The sequence below is a fragment of the Balaenoptera ricei genome, chromosome 8 (assembly GCF_028023285.1).
Source record: "Balaenoptera ricei isolate mBalRic1 chromosome 8, mBalRic1.hap2, whole genome shotgun sequence".
NCBI lineage: Eukaryota > Metazoa > Chordata > Mammalia > Artiodactyla > Balaenopteridae > Balaenoptera > Balaenoptera ricei.
In genome coordinates, this window is record NC_082646.1 from 105,244,152 (window position 1) to 105,260,846 (window position 16,695).

Here is a 16,695-nt window from a genome sequence, read left to right on the forward strand (position 1 = left end):
AGTAACGTATTGTTTAGCATCCATGTGTTTGTGTTTTTACGTTTTTTTCCCTGTAATTGATTTCTAATCTCATAGTGTTGTGGTCGGAAAAGATGCTTGATATGATTTCAATTTTCTTAAGTTTACCAAGGCTTGATTTGTGACCCAAGATGTGATCTATCCTGGAGAATGTTCCATGTGCACTTGAGAAGAAAGTGTAATCTGCTGTTTTTGGATGGAATGTCCTATAAATATCAATTAAATCTACCTGGTCTATTGTATCATTTAAAGCTTGTGTTTTCTTATTAATTTTCTGTCTGGAAGATCTGTCCATTGGTATAAGTGAGGTGTTAAAGTCCTCCACTGTTATTATGTTACTGTTGATTTCCTCTTTTATGGCTGTTAGCAGTTGCCTTATGTATTGAGGTGCTCCTGTGTTGGGTGCATATATATTTATAATTGTTATATCTTCTACTTGGATTGATCCCTTGATCATTATGTAGTGTCCTTCCTTGTCTCTTGTAACATTCATTATTTTAAAGTCTATTGTATCTGATATGAGTATTGCTACTCCAGCTTTCTTTTGATTTCCATTTGCATGGTATATCTTTTTCCATCCCCTCACTTTCAGTCTGTATGTGTCCCTAGGTCTGACGTGAGTCTCTTGTAGACAGCATATATATGGGTCTTGTTTTTGTATCCATTCAGCGAGCCTGTGTCTTTTGGTTGGAGCATTTAATCCATTCACGTTTAAGGTAATTATTGATATGTGTGTTCCTATTACCATTTTCTTAAGTGTTATGAGTTTGTTTTTGTAGGTTCTTTTCTTCTCTTGTGTTTCCCACTTAGAGAAGTTCCTTTAGCATTTGTTGTAGAGCTGGTTTGGTGGTGCTGAATTCTCTTAGCTTTTGTTTGTCTGTAAAGCTTTTGATTTCTCTCTCAAATCTGAATGAGATCCTTGCCGGGTAGAGTAATCTTGGCTGTAGGTTCTTCCCTTTCATCACTTTAAATATATCATGCCACTACCTTCTGGCTTGTGGAGTTTCTGCTGAGAAATCAGCTGTTAACATTATGGGAGTTCGCTTGTATGTTATTTGTCGTTTTTCCCTTGTTGCTTTCAATAATTTTTCTTTGTCCTTAATTTTTGTCAATTTGATTACTATGTGTCTCGGTGTGTTTCTCCTTGGGTTTATCCTGCCTGGGACTCTCTGCACTTCCTGGAGTTGGGTGGCTCTTTCCTTTCCCATGTTAGGGAAGTTTTTGACTATAATCTCTTCAAATATTTTCTCAGGTCCTTTCTCTCTCTCTTCTCCTTCTGGGACCCCTATAATGTGAATGCTGTTGTGTTTAATGTTGTCCCAGAGGTCTCTTAGGCCATCTTCATTTCTTTTCATTCTTTTTTCTTTATTTTGTTCCATGGCAGTGAATTCCACCATTCTGTCTTCCAGGTCACTTATCCGTTCTTCTGCCTCAGTTATTCTGCTATTGATTCCTTCTAGTGTATTTTTCATTTCAGTTATTGTATTGTTCATCTTTTTTTGTTTGTTCTTTAATTCTTCTAGGTGTTTGTTCTTTAATTCTTCTAGGTCTTCGTTAAACATTTCTTGCATCTTCTCGATCTTTGCCTCCATTCTTTTTCCGAGGTCCTGGATCATCTTCACTATCATTATTCTGAATTGTTTTTCTGGAAGGTTGCCTATCTCCACTTCATTTAGTTGTTTTTCTGGGGTTTTATCTTGTTCCTTCATCTGGTACAGAGTCCTCTGCCTTTTCATTTTGTCTATCTTTCTGTGAATGTGGTTTTCCTTCCACAGGCTGCAGAACTGTAGTTCTTCTTGCTGGTGGACGAGGCTAAGAGGCTTGTGCAAGCTTCCTCTTGGCTACTATTTATTGTGGTGACTGTATTTAGCCTTCTGCTCCTTTCTTCTTTCTTTCTTCAGGTTGTAGATGTTCAGCAGCATTCTCGGCTTCCTTGGCTTCCCATCTATTTTCCCCCTAGGGATACCTTTGTTTATTATATCTACAACTGTCTTTGATGGGTCAAGGCCCCAAGGCTAACCCTCCAATCTTGCCATTCCTATGGTAATTACAGCTTTCTGGCTTCTGGCAGTTAAGCAGTGCTTCTGTTTAACCTCTCCTGTTTTACTTGATTGGGGATGGGCAGGGAGTACCATCCCCATACATCTCATCTTAAGTAGCTCAGCTCTGTGACTTCCTCTCCTCCACCATAGAGGAGAACCACCCCTGAACTTCTTAGTGATGCTGATACCCCTCTCAATAGATGGCCTTGGTGAATATTGTGTCCTCCGGGCCCTTTCTTGGAACACAATTCTCTGGTGGGTCTTCTGGCCTCACCTGATATATCCATTCTGGCATGCCTGCTTTCTTCAGCCTGTTTATTCCTTCCTCTACCACCTACTAGGGCAACTCAGGCATATCTCTTTCACTCAGCATAGGCCATTGCTTTCTCAAAGCTTCTACGAGCCACCATAGAAGTGATTTTGCCCCACCCACTGGAATCCTTGCCAGGGGTTGAGTCCTGGGTCCCAAGAAAGTTCCCTGAAGTCCTTGGATTCTTAACCAGTGATCATATCCCTGGTCCCCAAGTGCTTAATGGGATTGATATACTTGGAGTTGGAGTAACCCCCACATTGAGTCTTTGGCCTGGGAAAGACAAAGTAGAAATCTTTGAAACTGCTCGGTCCCTACTCCAGCGACTTTCTTACTACCCATTCTCTCTTCAACCCATTGCACTCAGGGTTCTGTCCTGGATTCACTTGTTTTCTCACTCTGCCTAGACCAATTTATCCATTACCATGACTTCATTAACTATACATATTCCGCCATCTCCCAAACTTCATCTCAATCCAGGATCTCCTGAACTGCAGACCCTTGTATCTGACTGCCAGACATGTTCACTGAGATGGTTCATCAACATCTGGCTCAACTTGTCGAAAACTGAATTCATCATCTTTCCCCACAAATCTGTTCCTTCTCCAGTGTGCCCTCTTTTACTCAGTTGTCCAAGACAGACATTATCCCCACTGCCTCCGTACTGTAAATGCCCTCCAGCTGAAGACTATCAGGAACATACTTGTATCAGAGCAGTTTGGATTTATTACTTGTTACAGGAGGAAGAACACACACCATGGGGGGGAGGGTGTTAGAAAAACTTACAGGATTTGGGCTGGTGTTAGGTGATTTGGGTGAGGGTTTAAGCTCGTGGGGCTTTACTCTGGGTGTTTTCAGGAAGTGGGATCATTTTATTATTGGATATCTTAATAAGTCTTATCTAGAAAGAGGGAAGACTACAATGAGGCTAAATCTGTAATTGGTAAAGTAGCAGCAGTCACTTATATTAGCCAGGATAGAGAGATGTTTGGACTTTGTGATTTGGACAGTGTTCACGTTTTCGTTTGTGTTTAGACATGATTATGTGAATGATCTTGTTCTGGTTTTTTCTTCATCCACCATGACCACAGAGTAGCCTTGTCTGATGTTATGTTCAACATGAGAACACCAAGGCCTAGCAGTGAGGGCCAGGCCAGCTTCTGGACATTAGTAGCTACTTTCCTCTTTCTCAGTACCCTAGTTCAAGCCCTTCACCCCTGGATTTCTGCTAGAGATTCCTAACCAGGTTCCCTGGCTCTGACTCTATCTACCCTCTTCTAATCCATTCTCCACATGATAGCCAGAGTGATCTTTCCAAATAAAAAAGCTGATCTCAGCTCAAAATCCTCCTCCTTTGCTCTTAGGTTAAAGTCTGTTCCTACTGTTACCAGGCCCTTTCCAGACTCTTGGACAGCAGTACTGTAGAAATGAATATCGTTTCCACAAGACTCTCAGGCAAGCAAAGCTTTTTATTAAAAGAGATAGCTTGTGCACAAGGGAGAAGGCAGGAAAAAAAAAAGAGCCAGCTCCCTGAGTAGAAGGGGCGAGCTGCTTTTATAACAAAAGGGAGGGTTTGTCTCATGATGACTGATAATTTCCAGAAATCATCAAAGCTCTTTGATCAGCAGCAGGTGGCTCCAGGTTGGCTGTCAGGAATAGGGAGTGCTTCTGTGAGGGGAAAGAAATGCATGAGAATTTTCTGCAAGAAAGCACAGGAACAGATAAGGTTAAAATTTATAGTTGAGCTTCTTGTCTTGTGGCAGCTAGGTTAGTGTAACAGAGATAAAGTTAATCTTTTATTCATGCGAGCCTGGTTTTTGTCTCTGGGACTCAGGCCCCCAGGGCCTTTGTTCTTTAGCTTGCAAGGCCTGTTTTGCCCAAGGCCGTTCCTCGGTTCTTTTCCAAAATGGCTGTACCCTTGTCTTTCTGTCTCACTACCAACAGAGCCAGCAAGGCCCAGTTTCCCTTTTCAGTTTCAATAACACCACTCCTTCCCTCCCCCTCGCTCTACCTGACCCCTTTCTGGCATATACTCCCTGAAGTCAGAAATCTTGTCTGAATAATTTATTACTTTATCCCCATCATGTATAACAAGGCATGTCACTATAATTCATTGATTACCTGCTCTGTGCTATGAAGTAAGCTCCTGAAGAGGTTGTTAGAAGAAATACTTTTGAACTTTAAACAGGTTCTTCTAACAGGAGTCTTTCTGGGAGGATGGCAGCTGCTCCAGGGAATTGGTCTGCCCTCTCCTGGCAGCAAGAGGCACTGCCTCTATTAATAGAGGAGTAGGAATAAGCCAATGAGCAGTGCTCTGCATGGAGCAGGCGTAGGATGTTCACCTGTAGGGCAAAAATTCAATCTGAGAACAGAATTTCCTTATTTCCTGAACCGTGGAGGAATGTGACAGTGGGAAGCTCTCCCAGAGAAGGATTAGATTGGTTTTTGGAAGAGCCAAATATGTGGAATTTTAAAAGGAACAACTTTAAGGCTGCTTCTATGGCCTTGCGTGAAAGTTTGGGAAGCAAAGCCTGATGAGAATTTTTCACTTTTTTAATTGAAGTGTAGTTGATTTACAATGTTGTGTCAGTTTCAGGTGTACAGCACAGTGATTCAGCTACATGTATACACACACACACACACACACATATGCGTAGATACGTTCTTTTCAGATTTTTTCCCTTACAGGTTATTACGAAATATTGAATATAGTTCCCTGTGCTATACAGTAGGTCCTTGTTGGTTAGGGAATCTTAATTATAGGTTGTTTCTTTGGGTTTTGGCCTAAGATCAAGGTTAGTATCTGTTCTTATCATTTAACATCTCATAAATCCTCTACCTGAGGATACTTTATTTATTTTATTTTATTTTTAAAAATAATTTATTTTATTTATTTTATTTTTGGCTGCATTGGGTCTTCGTTGCTGTGCACGGGCTTTTCTCTAGTTGAGGCGAGCGAGGGCTACTCTTTGTTGCGGTGCGTGGGCTCCTCATTGCAGTGTCTTCTCTTGTTGTGGAGCACGGGCTCTAGGCGGCTGGGCTTCAGTAGTTGTGGCTCGTGGGCTCTAGAGCGCAGGCTCAGTTGTTATGGCGCATGGGCTTAGTTGCTCTGTGGCATGTGGGATCTTCCCAGACCAGGGCTTGAACCCGTGTCCCCTGCGTTGGCAGGCAGATTCTTAACCAATACACCACCAGGGAAGCCCTGAGGATACTTTATTAAGTGAAATTTTGGAACAGGGAGATGAACCAGAGGCTTGCTCCATCCGTTCCACAAATCAATCTGATGTCGCAGTTCCTCCATGAATGGTGTGGTTCTCCCTTTTGGGATAGATGTCAATTAAAGTGCAGACTGTTGGACTTCCCTGGTGGCACAGTGGTTAAGAATCTGTGGTTAAGAGTTCACTGGCCATTCTTTTATGTATCCAATTTTGTGAAATGACTGTTCGTAGTCTGTAAATTTTTTTTTTTTTCTACCAGGTTGTTGGCCTTTTCCTTACTGGTTTTCAGTGATTTATATGTTTTATGCAAGACTCTGTTGTTTTATTAGTTTCAGATACTATGTCTTCTCCCGTTTGTGGCTTGTCTTTTCAGTTTGTTGTGGTCTCGTGATGCACAGATTTTTCTTGCAGAATTTATCAGTTCTTTTCTTAATGTTTTGTGCTTTTGTGTCTTGTTTAAGAACTCCTTCCTTACCTTGAAGTCAGAAAGATATTCTAATTTTTTTTCTAAAAATTTTAAATATTTGCTTTTCATACTTAGGTCTTTTAATCACTTGGAATATATTATTGTGTTTACTTTTAAATAGTGACCTAATTTTATTTTTTTCAGCACCATTTGGTGAATAGCTATTCCTTCCTCCAGTGGTTGTAATATTATCTCTGCATATATTAAGGTTTCAAATATGCATGAGTTTCTTTTAGATTTCATATTCTGTTCTATTGGTCCGTTTGTCCATCCCTGTGGCTATAGCATGCTATTATTATTACTTTAGCATGCTATTATTATTACTTAAGAATATAAAATGTTTGGTATATGGTAGGATTTGTCTTCAAAAATATTACTTTTAAAAAAAATATCTTTACTGTTTTTGGCCCTTTTCTCTTACACATGTTATAGAATCATAAAGTTCCCAAGAACAGATATTCAGATTTGTATTGGAATTGCAGTGGATAGACAGATTGTTTGGGGATGTCAATGAAAAAATTAACCAATAGTCAATCTAAGAAAGAACTGGAAAATTTTATTTAAGCCAACCTGAGTATTATAACCCAGGAGAGACTATTCCTCTGTTAGAGGTCAAAGCACAGTTTTATAAGTTTTTGAGACAAAGGGTCATACATCAAAGTAACATAGTCCAACAAGGCAAGTTGTGAGTTATTGTGACCCCTTACAGAATTGAGAAAGGAATGTTATCTTCTAAGGAGTTACCTTCCTGGTGCCAGGAGGAAATTGCTTTGTTTGTTTGCTTTTTGTTTCTTTTTGCAAGTAAGCATTGCTGTGTGTTCTAAGGGGATCTAATTAATGCATAATGCAGATGCACAATGCACACTAAAGGGGCGGGGTAGTGGCTCAAACTGCAGAGAAAAATTTTATGTTAAATTTTTCTTATCTGTCTTGACTTAAAATAATTTTATTTCATCAGGGAGCATTAATTTCTTTATGACATCAAATCTTTCTATTCATGAATATGTGACATTTCTCCTTTTGGTCTTTACACTTGCTATTCCCTCACCTAGAAAACTTTCTTTTAGAAAGCTCCCTTGTTCCTTTACCTCCTTGGGTCTTTGCTCAAATGTCACCTCATCAGAGATGACTTCCTTGAATAAAGTAATCTCCTTCTCACCCTCCTCTATCTTTTCAAAGCACTTGTAATCATTTGACATATTATGTATGTTTGAGTATTTTTTAATTGTCTTTCTTTCACTCAGTGGAATTAAGCTTCATGAAAGCAGGGTCTCTTTCCTTGCTACCACCCCAGCTCATAGAAAAGTGCCTGGCACATACTAGGTACTCAGTGTTTTTTGTGTGAATGTGTTTCTGTAGGATATTATCTTTTCCTTCATAAAGAAGTTATCTATTTACTGTTAGATTTTATCTTAGCTCTTAGTTTTCATTGCTAGTGTATATGGCAACTTTAAAAAAAAGACATTTTCTAGTTGTTTCCTACTGGTGTACAGAACAGAATTTTGTTTTTTTAATTGAATGCAAACTAAGACCACTTGACTGTTACTGAAATGAATAGCCCAGTTTGCTTTTTTTTTTTTTTTTAAAGAAATTCACGGTCTTTTATTTATTTATTTATTTATTTATGACTGTGTTGAGTCTTCGTTTCTGTGCGAGGGCTTTCTCTAGTTGCGGCAAGTGGGGACCACTCTTCATCGCGGTGCGCGGGCCTCTCACCATCGCGGCCTCTGTTGTTGCGGAGCACAGGCTCCAGACGCGCAGGCTCAGTAATTGTGGCTCACGGGCTTGGTTGCTCCGTGGCATGTGGGATCTTCCCAGACCAGGGCTCGAACCCGTGTCCCCTGCATTGGCAGGCAGATTCTCAACCACTGCGCCACCAGGGAAGCCCCAGAATTGTTTTTGTATATTATTTTATGACTAGTATTTTATTGAACTCTTATTCTAATAATTTGTCTAGGTTCAGTTTGATTTTTCTGTACAGAATTTTATTTTCTATAAGTAAGAAAAACATTTAGGTATCAGTTTTATTCCCCAAATCAAATTTTAGTTACCTATACAAGTGTTTTGTAAATTATTGATATAACTATTTTAAAGAAACTTGCTATATGGTAACTCAATTCTAATGCTGCTTTCTAATTTGAGGATGAAAAAGGACTCTCCTTTCCAAACTTGCTATAAGATCCATTTTTCTTAGACTTTTGAGTTTTAATTTTCTCTCTCGTCAGCACCTTTAGTAGTACAAGTTTTTGTTTGAGATCATTTACTCTTTTCATGGAAGTGTGATAACCAGAATCTAGATTTCTGCTATTTAAAAATATCTCTCTAAATGTCTACATTTCTGTAGATATTTTGTACCTTTTCTGTTGAGTGAAATGAGTAAGAAAAACGCTTCCTTAAATAACATTTCCAGATTTGAGTGCAAGGGTCTGTGAGAAGAATCTGCTTTAATGGCCTGTTTACTGCTAACTACCATGATGTTTTCTGCACAGAGTACTTCTGACACTAAATGTGTGGGTTTTCCACCAAGCAGTTCTCCAATGCTGTGGGGACACCAACTGGATGTCCTACAATTTCATTCAGTTCTAAAACTACCTGGGGTTGCACAGACCCCACAGGTTAGGTAAGGGCTCAGTCTCACAGACTGTCCCCCACTTCACACAACAATCTCAAGTAGTGGATCCGCAAGTTACCCACACTTCTATCTGAGTTGGCTAAAGATTGGGGGTTCCCACAACCCCCTCCTCAGGTTTGAATTTGCTATAACATCTCATAGAACTCAGGGAAATACTTTACACACTATTATCAGTTCATTATAAAGGATATTATAAAGGATACAAATGAACAGCCAGATGAAGAGGTACATAGGGCGAGGTTCCAAGCACAGGGTCTTATGACCCTGTGGACTTGAGGTGTGACATCTGCTTGGCAAATGGATGTGTTCACCAACCTGGAAGCTCTCCAAACCCTGTTGATTAGGATTTGTATGGAGTTTCCATTATATAGGCACGATCACTGGCCATTGGTGATTACTCAGCCTTCAGCTCCTCTCCCCTCCGGAGGCCGAGGGGTGGCGCTGAAAGTTCCAAACTCCTAATTACTCAGGTTTTTCTGGCAACAAGTCTTCATCCTGGACGCCGCGCCCCGCCCCGCCCCGCCCCGCAGGTCAGCCCCGCAGGTCACCTTGTTAACATACAAAATGACACTCTTTACTCTAGAGATTCCAAAGGTTTTAGAAGCTCTTGTGCCAGGAAAGAGGGATGAAGACCAAATTCCGTCCTTCCTTCCTTCTGTTTGCCGCACCGCATATGGGTTCTTAGTTCCCTGACCAGGGGATTGAACCCGCGCTCCCTGCAGTGGAAGTGCGGAGTCATAACCACTGGACCACCGGGGAAGTCCCAAATACATATTTCTTATATCGTAATATCACAGCCTGGTATTGCAGCTCCTCTGGGAACATGTGTTATTGGGGACTTATAATGGTTCAAAAGAAGCTGTGAAAATCAGGCTGTGGTAATCAGTGATTGTAAGGAAAAAGTTTATTTCCTTTCTCAGACTGGTTACATTCTAGTTACCATTTCATTAGTGTAACAGTTTCTATTTTGAAATAGAAAAGAGGGTTTCCCTTCTTAGTGATGTATTTTACTTTTTTTTTTTTAAATTTGTCTTTAGTTTATCTGTAGTCCAAATTATTTTACAGAGAGTTGTTGAAATTAACCCCTTTAGGTCCAGAGTGAGTGGTTATTTCAAATTCAGGTTTCTATTATATTCCATACTTGTCCCTAAATGTCTACTTCTCAACACTATATACCCCCTTTTCACCTTACTGAATATAAAAAAAAATTTTTAAATGTAGTCAGGCATCTATTTCCCTGCATGGAGCCCTAAGAAGATTTTTCCTATAATTGACCCAAAAAGGAGCATAGGTAGGAGCAGGGGCAGATGTGGGCGGAGCTATTCAAATACCGAGTCACTTGCCTTGAGGGAATGAAGGAAGAGTTTATGTGCAGGAAGCGCATATTGAAATCTAAGATCCCAGCATCTCATTATGTGTCTTTAGGATTGTATTTTTGGAAAGCTCTGGTAGCATTTAGCCATTTTGAATGCCCGTGAAAATCAAAAGTGCTTGAGAGCTTCGTTTATTTATTAATACATTTGCTTATGCAAATATATTAATACATTGTCTTATATTAAATACAAATATATTTATTTGTATAAATACGTTTATAAGACAGGATTTGAAATACTGAATGCAGGAGCAAGAACTGGCACATTTTAAGTCTGGATGGAGACTTGGAACCATTTCCAACTTGTTTAGAGGATTGTGTGGTAGCAGGCAGCAGAAGTTTCTGTTTTTCTTTTAGTGGAGATACTGTAATTATATTAATCAGGCTACAGAGTTTATACCAGCATCTAGCTGGGCAGGGAGGATAGGGAGATGTAAGAGCTAAGAAAATTGCCCAAGTGCTTCTGGCCTAGAAAACTGGAAGAATGACAGTGTCACTCACCGAACTGTGAAACTGAGCAGGGGGACTGAGGAGGAGAGGCTACAGGGGATTGTGGGAATGGCAAGATAAGATTAATTCTGAATAATTAGAAATATGGAACTAACTAAAGATGAACAAAGATTTGGGGGTCATTTAGTAGATTTGAGAATAAATGGGGTCCTTGAGGAACTGAGGAAATGTACAGCGTTTTACTATTACCAGTTTATTATGAAGGATACAACTCAGGAACAGCCAAACGGAAGAATGCACAGGGCAAGGAGTGGGGGTGTTTGTGCCACCTCACCAGCACCCTGATGTGTTCACCAACTCAGAAACTGTGAACCCTGTCATTTAGTGGTTTTTAATGGAGGTTTCATTATGTAGGTATGAGTGATTAAATCATTGCCATTGGTGATTAACCCAATCTCTAGCCCCTCTCCCCTTCCCAGAGGTTGGGGGGTGGGACTGAAAGTTCCAACCTTCCAATCATGCCTTTCTGATAACCAGCCCCCATCCTCAAGCTTTCTAGAAGTCCACCAAGAGTGGCCTCATTAAAACAAAAGACATTCCTATCACCCACGAGATTCTAAGGGATTTAGGAGCTCTCTGTCAGGAACTAGGGACAAAGACCGAATATATATATGTATTTTAATTGTGTTACAGTTATCCATGTGGAAAAAAAATGAGACTGGCTCTCTACCTTATGCCATAAGTAAACATAAACTAGAGATTGATTAAGGATTGCAATGTCAAAAATAAAACCTTCCTTTTTTTGTGTAGAAAAACCTTCCTTTTTTTGTGTAGATGAGTATCTTTCAGGCCTTGAAGTAAGGAAAGATTTAAAAAATAGGACATTAAAGTCCATCGACAGATGAATGGATAAAGAAGATGTGGCACATATATACAATAGAATATTACTCAGCCATAAAAAGAAACGAAATTGAGTTATTTGTAGTGAGGTGGATGGACCTAGAATCTGTCATACAGAGTGAAGTAAGTCGGAAAGAGAAAAACAAATACTGTATGCTAACACATATATATGGAATCTAAAAAAAAAAAAGGGTTCTGAAGAACCTAGGGGGAGGACAGGAATAAAGACGCAGATGTAGAGAATGGACTTAAGAACAAGGAGAGGGGGCAAGCTGGGACGAAGTGAGAGTGTGGCATTGATATATATACACTACCAAATGTAATATAGCCAGTGGGAAGCAGCTGCATAGCACAGGGAGGTCAGCTCAGTGCTTTGTGACCACCTAGAGGGGTGGGGTAGGGAGGGTGGGAGGGAGATGCAAGAGGGAGGGGATATGGGGATATAAGTATATAGCTGATTCACTTGGTTATACAGCAGAAACTAACACAACAATGTAATGCAATTATACTCCAATAAAGATGTTAAAAAAAAAAACAGGACAGTAAAAAGCCCCAAAAGCAGAGTATACAAGAAAAGACTGAGATATATATAGATATAGATATATATATCTATATATATCTATATCTATATCTATATTTAAAAAAAAAAATTTTTTTTTGGCCGCGCCGCGTATCTTGTGGGGTCTTAGTTCCTTGACTAGGGATCGCACTCACGCCGTCAGCAGTGAAAGTGCAGAGTCCTAACCACTGGACTGCCAGGGAATTCCCAAGACTGATATACATGTATATATTTAATAATATATAAATATATAACTGATATATATGTTTAATATATACATATATTTATTAAATAATACAGGCCCTTTATTTATTTGCTTTTTTAATATTTAATTAATTTATTTATTTGGCTGTTCCAGTTCTTAGTTGTGGCATGCGGGATCTTTTAGTTGCAGCATGTGGGATCTTTAGTTGCAGCATGCAGGATCTTTAGTTGTGGCACACAGGATCTAGTTCACTGAGCAGGGATTGAACCTGGGCCCCCTGCATTGGGAGTGTGGAGTCTTAACCACTGGATCACCAGGGAAGTCCCGAGACTGATATATATATATTTTTAAAATTTATTTTATTTTATTGATTTATTTTTGGCTGCATTGGGTCTTCGTTGCTACACATGGGCTTTCTCTGGTTGCGGTGAGTGGGGGCTACTCTTCGTTGCGGTGCAGGGGCTTCTCATTGCAGTGGCCTCTCGTTGTGGAGCACGGGCTCTAGGCGCGTGGGCTTCAGTAGTTGTGGGTCGTGGGCTCAGTAGTTGTGGCTCGCAGGCTCTAGAGCGCAGGCTCGGTAGTTGTGGCGCACGGGCTTAGTTGCTCCGTGGCATGTGGGATCTTCTGGGACCAGGGCTCGAACCCGTGTCCCCTGCATTGGCAGGCGGATTACCGAGACTGATATATTTTTGATGTATAACTTTTGTTCATCAAAGGACATCTGGGGGACTTCCGTGGTGGCGCAGGGGTTAAGAATCTGCCTGCCATGCAGGGGATACGGTTCAAGCCCTGGTCCCGGAAGATCCCACATGCCGTGGAGCAACTAAGCCTGGGCACCACAGCTACTGAGCCTGTGCTCTAGAGACCGCGAGCCACAACTACTGAGCCCACGTTTCACAACTACTGAAGCCTGCGTGCCTAGAGCCTGTTCTCCGCAACAGGAGAAGCCACCCAATGAGAAGCCCGCGCACTGCAACGAAGAGTAGCCCCCGCTCACCACAACTAGAGAAAGCCCGCGCACTGCAACGAAGAGTAGCCCCCGCTCACCACAACTAGAGAAAGCCCGTGCGCAGCAACGAAGACCCAACGCAGCCAATAAATAAATAAATAAATAAATTTATTTAAAAAAAAAAAGACACCTGAGTGCCCATATCTTGATTTCTAATACCATTCTCCAATAAAAGGGACCAGGGCTCCTTGGAGAAATGGCTGATTCTAGGGCTGGGGCCCTAGAGAATATACAAGATGAACCTGGAGCATCTTGCAGTGCCAGAAAGCAGAGAAGTGCTACAAAAAGAGGGGGGGGAAAGGGGGAATGTATTAAAAGGACACAGTGGCCAGACTGGAAGAGCTCACAGTGGCCAAAGCTGGAATAATTTGAGCAGCAAAGCAATATAGTGTTGGATTCTAACCCAAAGTATAAAATAAGTATCCAAGAATACATACATATGTTGACTTATACTGATATAAATAAATGAATAGATAAATAAATAAATGAGGGAAAAGAGACAAATCTTCCATACAGAAAAATCCCAAATAAGTTATGAAGATACTCCTAGCTCTGGGAGGCAGAGCTTAACTTCATACCTCTTGAGTGTGGCTACACTTAGTGACTTTCTTCCAAAGAATGTGATGATAGAAAGTTTTGAGAGCACTGGAGATGGGGAAGATGACAATACCCACCAGTATTGTGTGACTAGGACTGCAGAAGGAGCTGATGTTGGAGTACTTTGGTGATCATTTAAGGAATCATTTAATCTCTTATTACCAATTAGCCTTTTGATGAAATCAGTATTCTGTCTCTGATCAGTTGAATATCTTTTTTAAAGTTGAGATTTATTTTTTTTTGAAGTTGAGTTTGTTTTTTTGGTTTTTTTTGGCTGCGTTGGGTCTTTGTTGCTGCGTGTGGGCTTTCTCTAGTTGCGGGCGGGGGCTACTCTTTGTTGTGGTGCACAGGCTTCTCATTGTGGTAGCTTCTCTTGTTGCGGAGCATGGGCTTTACGAGCACGGGCTTCAGTAGTTGTGGCTCGTGGGCTCTAGAGCGCAGGCTCAGTAGTTGTGGCTCACGGGCCCAGTTGCTCCACGGCATGTGGGATCTTCCTGGACCAGGGCTGGAACCCGTGTCCCCTGCACTGGCAGGCAGATTCTTAACCACTGCGCCACCAGTGGTTAAGAAACTGATCAGGGAAGTCCTGATCAATTGAATATATGATGTCATCTATCCAAGGGTAATATGTTAAAAGTACTTCTCTAACTCTTCCATAACTTGATCTGCTGTATCTCTGGTGTTTCTCTCTTTTTTTTTTTTTTATAAATTTATTTATTTATTTATTTTTGGCTGTGTTGGGTCTGGTGTTTCTCTTTTAATACTTGGTTGCATTAGAGAGAATGGCTTGCTGCAGTGTTGTTCATTTGTCCATTGTGAGTATGAGATACTTTTCAGATATTTTCATTTCTCTTCTTCTAAGAGAAGGCTTTGGTTGCGTTTCCTTTACTCTTTCTGGCTTTTATCCCCCCTCACGTTCCTCACCCTTCACTAAGACAGCTCTGACAGTTCTCTTCAGCAGCCAGTGTCCCTTCTGCAGGATTTGTAGTAAAGTAATATTTCAACATCGCTTCTTCTAATAACAGCTGCCAAGTGGGCCCCTTCGGTTGGGGTCAGCCTCCTTCTCTGCTTTCATCTCAGCTGCACTTTGGCTTCCAAATGCTTGGTTCCTTCACTTCAGCCGTCATCCACTTTTCAAATGGCTAAACTCAAGGCTGATGGGTAGTTTAGAGGCAGAGCCTGAATGCTTTTTTTTCTGGGCTTTTTGGAATCATGCCTTCAGCTTTGGCAGCGTTGCCGTGTCTGTTGGACAGTCTCCTAAGTTTCTAACTATCCTCCCATCTTTGCTCTGTCTTTGGAAATCTTCTTTTTACACGCTGAGGGGAAAAATCTTCCATATCTTTTGGCTAAGATCAAGTAATCCTCGCTTGTTGGGAAACAGGTGTCATGAATTTTTGCAACAGGTGATTAGAAAGGAACTTCCTCTGTACACTTGGCCCTGTGAACTTCAGGGCCCCACCCCCATCTTCTGAGTGAGTGTAAAGTCCTGAAGACTTGTGGCCTCATTATTTGTCCTTATTGGCCTCTGGACTCTTGAACTACTTTTTTCTTTGCTTTGTCCCAGCCTTCTCTTGAAGGCTAAATTCTTCTTGAACACATTATATACTTTGAATTCTATAGTAAATACTAAGTTTTATATTTAGCAACATACATTGTAGGATCTGAGGATCTCTAGCCACCTTCAGCCCTCTTTCTCTGCAGTCTTGCCCTGTTGCTTTTCTGTCCTCTCCTTCACCCAGATTTATTCTTTGTTTTATTTGGTTGAACAGTTACAAGTTTGGGTTTGTTTTCCTACATAAACAGCTTCATCTTGATACCATACGGTGTTGTTTAAATTCCTTTTCACTTTTATCCCTTTATCTTCACATGCTACTTTTGTTTTTGCATTTTATTTTTTTAATTAAAAAAATGTAATACAATTTTAAAGGTTACTTTCCATTTCACTTATTACAAAATATTGGCTATATTCCCCATGTTGTATAGTACATCCTTGAGCCTATCTTATACCCAGTAGTTTGTATCTCCTGCTCCCTCACCCCTATACTGCCCCTCCCTGCCACTGGTAACCACGCTTGTTTTCTATATCTGTGAGTCTGCTTCTTTTTTGTTGCATAATATTTACTAGTTTGTTGTATATTTTAGATTCCACATATAAGTGATATCATACAGTATTTTTCTTTTTCTGACTTATTTCATGTAGCATAATGCCCTCCAAGTTCCATCCACGTTGCTGCAGATGGCAAAATTTCCTTCTTTCTTATGGCTGAGTAGTATTCCATTATGTGTGTATATATGTGTATGTGTGTATATATGTATATATCACATCTTTTTTATCCATGTATCTGTTGATGGCACTTAGGTTGCTTCCATATCTTTGCAATTGTAAATAATGCTGCTGTGAACACTGAGGTGCACATTTCTTTTCAAATACATGCTACTTCTGTTGAATTGTTTCTAAGAAGGGAGCAATTTGGGTTGATTGATAATAGTTCATCCACTCATTTACCAAACACTTATAAAGTGCCTACTATGTGCTACCCCTGAGCAGGCACGTCCATCAACAAATAGCACAAGGCCCCTGCCACTTGTCTTGAAGTGCCGACACTCAGACAAGGAAATGTAATGAACAAATGAGACATGAATTGTAGAAGAGATAGGTGCACAGTGGATGGAAAGTAATCCTTTCGGGGGAGTTGAGAAAAGCTATCATTTGAGCTAGGTCTGGAAGGAATAGGAGCTTATGAGGCAGAGTGGCAGAACAGGAAGGGCAGAACACAGAGGGAATGGCATGTACAAAGATGCAGAGGCCTGACAAAGCTGGGTGTGTTGTGGGACTAACAGGTGTTTGAAGGCTGATGTTGCTGGAGGGTGGTCCCTGTGGCAGGTGTGGTGGGTGATAAACTTGGGAAGGTAAGTT

At 40.7% G+C, this 16,695-nt stretch overlaps 1 pseudogene; it reads left to right on the plus strand.

Annotated features, from left to right (window-relative positions):
• Nucleotides 1-5,133: 5,133 nt before the first annotated feature.
• LOC132371174 (U2 spliceosomal RNA) lies at nt 5,134-5,243 on the plus strand (annotated as a pseudogene).
• Nucleotides 5,244-16,695: the final 11,452 nt, after the last annotated feature.